This window comes from Capricornis sumatraensis, chromosome 14 (assembly GCF_032405125.1).
Source record: "Capricornis sumatraensis isolate serow.1 chromosome 14, serow.2, whole genome shotgun sequence".
Classification (NCBI taxonomy): Eukaryota; Metazoa; Chordata; class Mammalia; order Artiodactyla; family Bovidae; genus Capricornis; species Capricornis sumatraensis.
In genome coordinates, this window is record NC_091082.1 from 85783878 (window position 1) to 85792065 (window position 8188).

Genomic DNA, 8188 nt, shown 5'->3' on the forward strand with positions numbered 1-8188 from the left:
GAAGCCCACCAGGCTCCCCCGTCCCCGGGATTCCCCAGGCAAGAACACTGGAGTGGGTTGCCATTTCCTTCTCCAATGCATGAAAGTGCAAAGTGAAAGTGAAGTTGCTCGGTCGTGTCCGACCCTCAGCGACCCCATGGACTGCAGCCTACCAGACTCCTCTGTCCATGGGATTCTCCAGGCAAGAGTACTGGAGTGGGGTGCCATTGCCTTCTCTGATAAGGTCCTTATTCGTTATCTATTTTATATATAGTAGTGTGTATATGTCAACTCCAATATCCCAATTTATCCCTCTCCCCTTGCCCTCCTAGTAACCACAAGATTGGTTTCTATATCTCTGTTTCTATTTTAAATAGATTCCACACGTAGCAGTGTCTTGTGGCATCTGCCTTCTCTGGCTCACTTCACTCAGTGTGATCATCTCTAGGTTCATCCATGTTGCTGCAAATGGCATTCTCCATTCCTCTCTGTGACTGACTAATATCCCGCTGAGTACACGTACCGCATCTTCTTTACCCATTCACATTCCTTCTATTGAAAACAATCTGAAAAAAGGGTGACTTTATGTATACGTATAGGTGCACCACTTTTCTGTACACCTGAAACCCAAAATTGCAAATCAACTACACTTCAATACAATTTTGGAGTGAAACTATAAAAAAAACAATAAAACTTACTCCAATAAAAAAGAAATACAAGATGGTTTCCCCTTTGTGGGAGCGATTCAAAGTTTTCTTTTAATCCATAAAAAGTGAATTTAAAACAATCATAAAGAAGTAATGGCTGATAAATAGATGTGGCAAAAGCTCTGAAGATTGCGTGGGAATAATGAAGATTTAATAAACAGAAGGCCGAGTCAGTGGCATTATTCACAGAGGCCTTTAGGGAAACATTCTCTACCTGGAGTAAGAAAATGGCTTTTATGGCTCCAAACTGCCCTGATCGCCTGGACTGCCTTTCCTTGTGAGTGGCCCGTCTTTTCTGAAGGTGTGCAACGGCGTCCCCCTAATAACTAAGGCAGGGAAAGCGCTCTGGCTGAGGCTGAGCGGGAGGCAGAGGAGACCGGCTAGCACAGTCGGGGGCAGGAGCAGCGGACGGACCCGAGGCGAGGACCCTCACATCCTGCCCTGGAGCAGACACCCCAGGGTTCTCCCCCAGAGGTCAGCGCTCCCTAGAAGGAGGGGGACCTAGAGATGGGACGACGCCCGTCTTCAGGGTGGAGCGGCCAGAGCAGACCGTCTAGACACCTAGCGAGCCCTCCCTGCTCTCAGCTGCTCATCTGAACTCTCAGCATCTCGGCCAACCCCAGCCTCTACACAACCCCCCACCGAATAGCCTCCACTGCCCACGTGGACCAGGAGACCCCAGCTCTTATAGCCCCACTACATTCCAGGAAGCCTTCCAGAAACGTAAAAACGCGTAGCAACCATGCCTCAGCCACACATGTGCTTCCTCACCCTCCCTTCTCCGCGACACTTTATGCACAGCGTTCAAATCACAGAGGCCCCACCCCCACCCCAGGTAGCAAAATTCCCAAAGACTTCACGGGGATGGGGGGTTGGGGATACAAAGGTAGGCAGGCTCCTACTCGGACAAAACACAAACTGACGCTCTCAGAAGGAGTAAGGCCTGTGGGTTTGCCCAAGGTCTAAAGTTTACCGCTGAAGAACAAGACTTAGAAGCTGGGACCGTAACTAGGGGGGAGACAGCAGGAACAGAATTTTAACTAAATTGGAAGTTTCACCAAGACCTCAAGACATCAGTTAGTCTTTTTGTTACAGGGGACTGTGTCTAGAACAAAATACAACTGTCTGGGGGTTGTTTCAATGAGCTTTGCACTTCAACACCTGAAACGAAAAAGAGCAGTTACTAATTGGACGCGCTCCTCGAGCACGCCTTAAAATTCTTCTCGGAATTAATGAGGGCACGTAGTACACAAAGACGCTCAGAGGGAGACATTTGAACATCTCACCGAAAGGCAGCTGTTGAACAAGTTCGCGACATGCATAGAGATGGTAGTGGGCTTCCACCTGTGCCCACCCCTCAGAGGGTTTCACACCCCCGAGCAAAATTAAATAGTTCTGCCACAGACTTTCAGGTCTATTGTGCTATTCAACCGACTCTTGGTGCCTACATAAACAGCTCATTTCCTTTTTCTCTTTAATTACATATGGCGATGGCTGCATATTAATCTTGTCTCATTTTAAAAGGAAACAATGTCTGTTTTTGTCTGTCATTCAGAGTGTTTATAAGTTCTTCGCATTTGAAGCAGAGTCAACCCCAAAGGCACCCCTACCCCAACTACCTCTGGGCTGCCAACTGTCCATACAAATGGGAGGTGGGGTGACAGGAAGGAACCTCGGATTCACTATGTGTTTTATGCATGCTCCCAGTTCCAGGAAAAGTATAAATTTGTTTTCCAGATCCTCTTTCTCTCTACATGTGTCCCTGGTGAAAGAGGCAGGGGTTCTTTTATCTTACTGAGAGCTTTGTTTTGTAGAGGATAACAGAAAACAGAAGATGATTATGACAATGAATTTAAGGTTTCCAATATCAAAATGCATATAAACTCCTGCACTAAAATATTGTCTAATGAACGCAGCTATGAAGATAGTAACGGCATCGCCACGTGTTAACCCGTCCCTGGCTGTAGGGTACACAGACTTAAAAGGCAGCAGTTCTCCTTTCTGTTCGTCAGCTCCTCACAGTTTACTTTTCACGGAGAATAAGAGGCACACTCTGTGCTGCTGGCTGCTGTCTGGCAGTCAGTGAGCGCCCCGCCCTCTTTCCCCCACTGCTGCATGGAGACGTTTCCACGTCACCCCAGGACCCAGCAGAGATGTAAGAAAGTGTCCGGCGTGTGCATTAGGGAGTTGGCCGGCAGGCACAGAGAAGAGGCAGGTTTATAGGGCACAGCAGAGTCAGGCAGTCAGAAGCGACAGCAAGGAAGTTTTCAAGACATAACTTTGGCTCTGGAGCCAAACCATAAATGAGAAAAAAAGAGGAAATCTCGACTACAACTTCAAATATGCAGACCGCTTTTCCAGTGCTTGGTTAAGTTCCTTGCAGCCTTTGAGGATTTGCAGACATAGTATTTCATTGCTAGTAACTGGTTTGTATAATTCAGGTTGTTTTTCTGAAAGCCCTTTGAATCGGAGAACACACAGAATTAGCCTCCGCCTAGTTCAGAGTCAGAGCCCTCAGGTAGAATGAGGTTGCATGTGAGCACGTGACTCATTTGTTTTATGATTTACTTAATTCATCCTAGGATTTTCCTCTACGACTTACTCCCCAACAATATTGATCTGCTCTTCTCCCAAAGCAGGGAGTCCAGATCTGGATCGAACCTGTCTCTGCTGGTCACAGGCTGTCCTGGAGACAGTTCTATTTAGAATGCTCCATGGGCCATCTAGTTATTCGTTCATTGTTGGGGATGGTGGGAGAGGCTGTAACAGCCGGGCAGCCGCAGCTGGCGCTGGAAGGAAGACCAGGGCTGGTATTATTAAAAGGATAGATGGTATATTCTATGCCCTATGGAAAATAGTTGGATAATACATCTTGACCCAGAACTTATTAAAAAATCCATTACCTTTTTAATTCAAGTTCATAATGCCCTTTGGAATTTCAATTTAGGCATTTCTTACCAAAATAATAGATAGCTTTAATACTGGACACGGGAAAATAGTGTGTCTCCCACTGACAATTTTAACATGACGGTTATTCATTTATTATTGACGAATTCATGTTCTTCAAAAAAAAAAAAAGAAAATGCTAGGGGGTGCATATCCTTTTCTTGGGAGTAGACCTTAGATCAACTTGGCTGTTTCCTTGTGTTAATCTTACTAGAGGTGCACAAATTCTGTTTATTGGGCTGTTAATCTTTGCCTAACAGGACCAGGATCAATTCCTCAGGTTGCTCCTAAACTCCGCACGGGGAAGACAGTTGACTTTGAAAGCCGTACACAAATGTTGAGAGAGGGCAGTGACACCCACGGAATCTGAAAGACCACCATCTCGTCTGCAGCATCCAAGATGGTGCAAGGCAACTGCTGGAAAAGCACCAGGGCACCCCACTGGTGGGGAGCCCACCCCCAGAGCCCTCCCGACGGCATGCACGCGAGACCAGCGCGGGCCCATGAAGGTCACTCCTCCAGCCCCGCTTTGTCACCTTCCCACACACCCGGCTTGAGACGGCGCCTGCGTCGGGGGCATTAGGCCAGTCAGGATGTCTTGGGATCACGGAGCAGGGGCCCTCCTGGGAGGCCGGCTGGTGAACTGGCCACAGTGCCAGCCGCCCAGAGCATCCTCCCAACTCCAGAGCCAGGCTGAGCTCAGGCCTTTCTCCCCCGTCTTCCTGAGGTGTTTAGACTCCTCAGGACGTGCTGGCCAACTCAGCATCCTGCTAACTGTAGCCAAAAGGCAATGTGGTGTCTTCCCCAGCCCTGTCCAGCTAGTGGAGGTCCTCCAGACTTCTTTTAAAATAGTCTACAGCTCCGGCGGCACACGGGCAACGCAGTCACCGCCCAGCGCGTCCGGGACCGTCTAGAAGCTGCAGGTCATGTGTGCATTCTGAAAGATGCCTTTGACTTTGAAAGTCCATCTGAAATCTCAAGCTTCATCAAGGCAGAGAACTTGGAGGCAGCTGTGGCTCTGCATTTGTATAGAGGAGGCAGACTTTTGCAAGGTAATGGAATTCCTTTTGGAATCATCTTTGGTGGAACTGATTTAAATGAAGATGTTAACCAGGGAGATAAAAACAAAGTGATGGGAAAAGTCCTTGAAGAAGCCAGATTTGCTGTCGCTTTCACGGAGTCAATGAAGGAAACGGCCCAAAGACAGTGGCAGTTTGGTGAAGTCCCACCAGAAAACATCACCAGCAGTAGTGAATTTATCTCTGGGGACCCATATCTAGGTTACCATCCACATGCTAAGGATAAGATCTATGTCCAGAGTCAAGGAATTGCAACAGTGCCGAACACCGCCTTTAACTGGAATACTTTTCTTCAGTGTTCAGAGATTAACCAAAGTGCTGACAATCTACACGTGTTTCTCCTGATCTGTGGACTCAGACAAGTGAAAGACCCTCTCTATTAGGTGGATGCATTCTCCGAATGGCATCAAGAAGAGGCCAACGTTTACATGGTTATTGTTGGTCCTGAAGTCGATCCAGTCTTCACAACGGAAGTGAAAGCCAAAGTAAAGAGGCAATGGATTTGGAAGTCCCGGTGTTGGCAAGGAACATCCCTGGAAACGCCGCAGTGGTGAAGCATGAAGTTACAGGATTGCTGTTTTCAGACCCTCAGGAGTTTGTTCAGCTGGCAAAGAGACTGGTGAGCGATCCGGCATTAGAGAAAAAAATCGTGGCCAACGGAAACGAGTATGTGAGAAAGTATCATTCGTGGCAGGAGGAGAGACAGACCTACAGGCAGCTGGTCAGGACGCTGGAGAGAAGCACTGAGGACTAAGTACTTGCCTGGTGCTGTGAGATGCTCAGCCGTGGGCGGATACCCTTGGACAGAGCTCTGGGCAAGGGGCCTGGCCAGTACAAACCAAGCCCAGTTCATTGGAATCGTAGACCTATCAGTCACAAGACGATTCATCCAAAAACCTCTCTGTGCTTCCAAGTAACATCCCAGATGTGCTTCCGGATCATACCTCCTGGAGATGCAGTCCTCACTGGGTTGGGGGCGTGGTCACTGGTTTTAAGGGGAGTCAGGGAGAGAGCTGGATTAGCTGCTTTAGGACGTTCCTAGGGCCAACAAGGACTTATTTTGTAAGCCCTCACAGGGTAGACACCTCTCTCCTGTCTTCTGATGACCTGTAGCCCATCACTGCCTTCTCAAGGAGCGAAAGCAAACATCAGACACGTCAGCTGAGAGGGGTCCTGGCAGTGATTTTTAACATGATATAGACCCTGCAGCAAATCTGGGGCTGACAGATGTCTGGCTGCACCCCCACGCTCTGCAGGTTTGCATCTCTGAACACCGGAAGCAGGGCTGTGTGTAATCAGTCATGTAACTGTAAGATAGCCCGGACCTCTTTAGATAAGCAGCCAGCACCACCCCCACTCCCCCACCCTGTAGGCTCCACCTACCTCCGGTTGAATTGGGGTTGAAAATCAGTTGGCCCTAAGGCCGCATCACCCATGTCCTGGAAGACACTGGAACTGACTCTGGGTTCAGTATCAGGGACTCAGCCTTAGAGACCCAGCAGTGAGTGGAGATTAGGTCACCAGCCTCCAGCCCATCTCAGGACCGGCACGTGGTGACCTTATCCAACGTGGGGCGAGTTTAACCAAGTGTTCCCATCACTGTAAGGACACCCTGACCACACCAGTGGGGCATCCCCCAAACCCTGGGCTTGTTTTCTTCGGTGGCAGCATTTGCCTCTGTTGGATCCTGAAACCCCCACTTTCCAGTGGACATTCCGTGGTGACTGGGCACGACATGCTCTTTCTTGGGTAAAGTTGGAAGCCACAGGATCCAAAGGAGGAGATGAAGCCAGCTCTGAGTCCATCCGAGGAAGTGTTTCCTTAGGGTTTGTTCTGATGCCCGCAGACCCTGGAGGGGGCAGAAAGACCCACGCTATCTTTGCTTCAGACTTCACAACATCTTGGGCTTTTTTCTTTCCAATCATCCTGTTTTTATAAACAGTCAAACCTAAAAGAGGAAGGCTCTGACTGAACACCTTAAACTCTATTGCTAATGACGTGGAGATGAAAACAGCATATTTATAGATTCTGTCCCGTGTCATTTCCAGTTTAATACTACTCTGACAACAGAGTACCTTCCCAAAGGCAGTTATCTGGTAAACCTACTCCTCATGCTCAGGATTCTCTAACAATACCCATCACCATCCTCCTCCTTTTTTTTGTTTTTTTTTTTTTTTTGGTGGTATCTGAGGGTCACGAGAGTTGGGGCTCCCCTATGGCCATCGAGAAAAGAGGAAAGGAGAAACAGAGTCCAAACTCCTAGTGGACAGATCCCTCTGAGTCTGGAATCAGTGATGCCAACTTAAGAAAAGGCCAAGTGTTGTCCTGGGTACTGACCAGTGATGCTGCTGCTGATAAAATACTGGTCCTGGTCCACTGGGAGTCTCTGCTCTCACCCTGGTTGAATGATATTGTATGTGCTTGGCTCCAGTGAACCTCAGCATAGTTCTTCCATATCTTTATAGAAACACACACACATGCTTCATGCCCTTTGGGGAAGGGCATGTTTTTAAATGAATAAAGTGTCACCATCTGCTGTAGAAAAAATAAATAAATAAATAAATAAAATAAAATAATCTACAAGCCAAAAATCGCTTGTCTGAGTATCAGATGCTCTAATGACTGTTCTCACTGCCGCAAGGAGCTAGAGAATGCGGCCTGGAGATGCAGCATGATTGCGAGGCTGCTTATTCTCTGAATTTGGGCCACAGATTCTCCATGTGAGTCTCATGGGTCAAGTGTGATTGCAATTTTGGGCACAGTCTGAAATTCTTGGGGAGGGTTGCGTGCATGTTCAGTCCCTCAGTCGTGTCCAACTCTTTGTGACTCCCTGAACTGTCGCTCACCAGGCTCCTCTGTCCATGGGACCTCCCAGGCAAGGATCGGAGTGGGTGCCATTTCCTACCATAGGGGATCTTCCCCACCCAGGGATAGAACCCGCATCCCTTGCGTCTTCTGCTTTAGCAGGAGAATTCCCTACCAGTAGCACCACCTGGAAAGCCCCTTGGAAGGCCTTTGACCAATCATAAATGTATCAGTATTAAAAAAGAAAGCATCCAAACAGCAGGGACATCTCTACAGGCATTTTAAAAAGATGCAAATTATCATTTAAGTAACACTACCTGTCTGTCAGGGGAGAAAACCTGAGGCAACGAGCTCTACGTTTGAGGAGTACAATGATCAATACCCACCTTCCTCTCCTTTCTGGGCTTTTAATGAATGGTCAGTGGCCTTTCTTCAAGGTGCAGCCTCGGCCTTTTCCAGGAGGAAAGAACACAAGCCCATTCAGCATGAGTGCCCAGAGGCAGGGTCAGTGATGCCTTTGTGGGTGGGGCAGGGGGAGCGCTTTGGACAGTTAGCACTTAGGGACACATTAGCTTGTCTTAAAGGGTCTTCATTAAGACCTTAAGATGGGAAAATTACCTAAAGGGAAAAGGCTGGGGAATAAACGGGGAGATTGGGGCTGAGTATATATAC

General features: G+C 48.2%; 1 pseudogene; it reads left to right on the plus strand.

Moving 5' to 3' along the window:
* Nucleotides 1-4729: 4729 nt before the first annotated feature.
* On the plus strand, nucleotides 4730-5465 carry LOC138090845 (glycosyltransferase 1 domain-containing protein 1-like; annotated as a pseudogene).
* Nucleotides 5466-8188: the final 2723 nt, after the last annotated feature.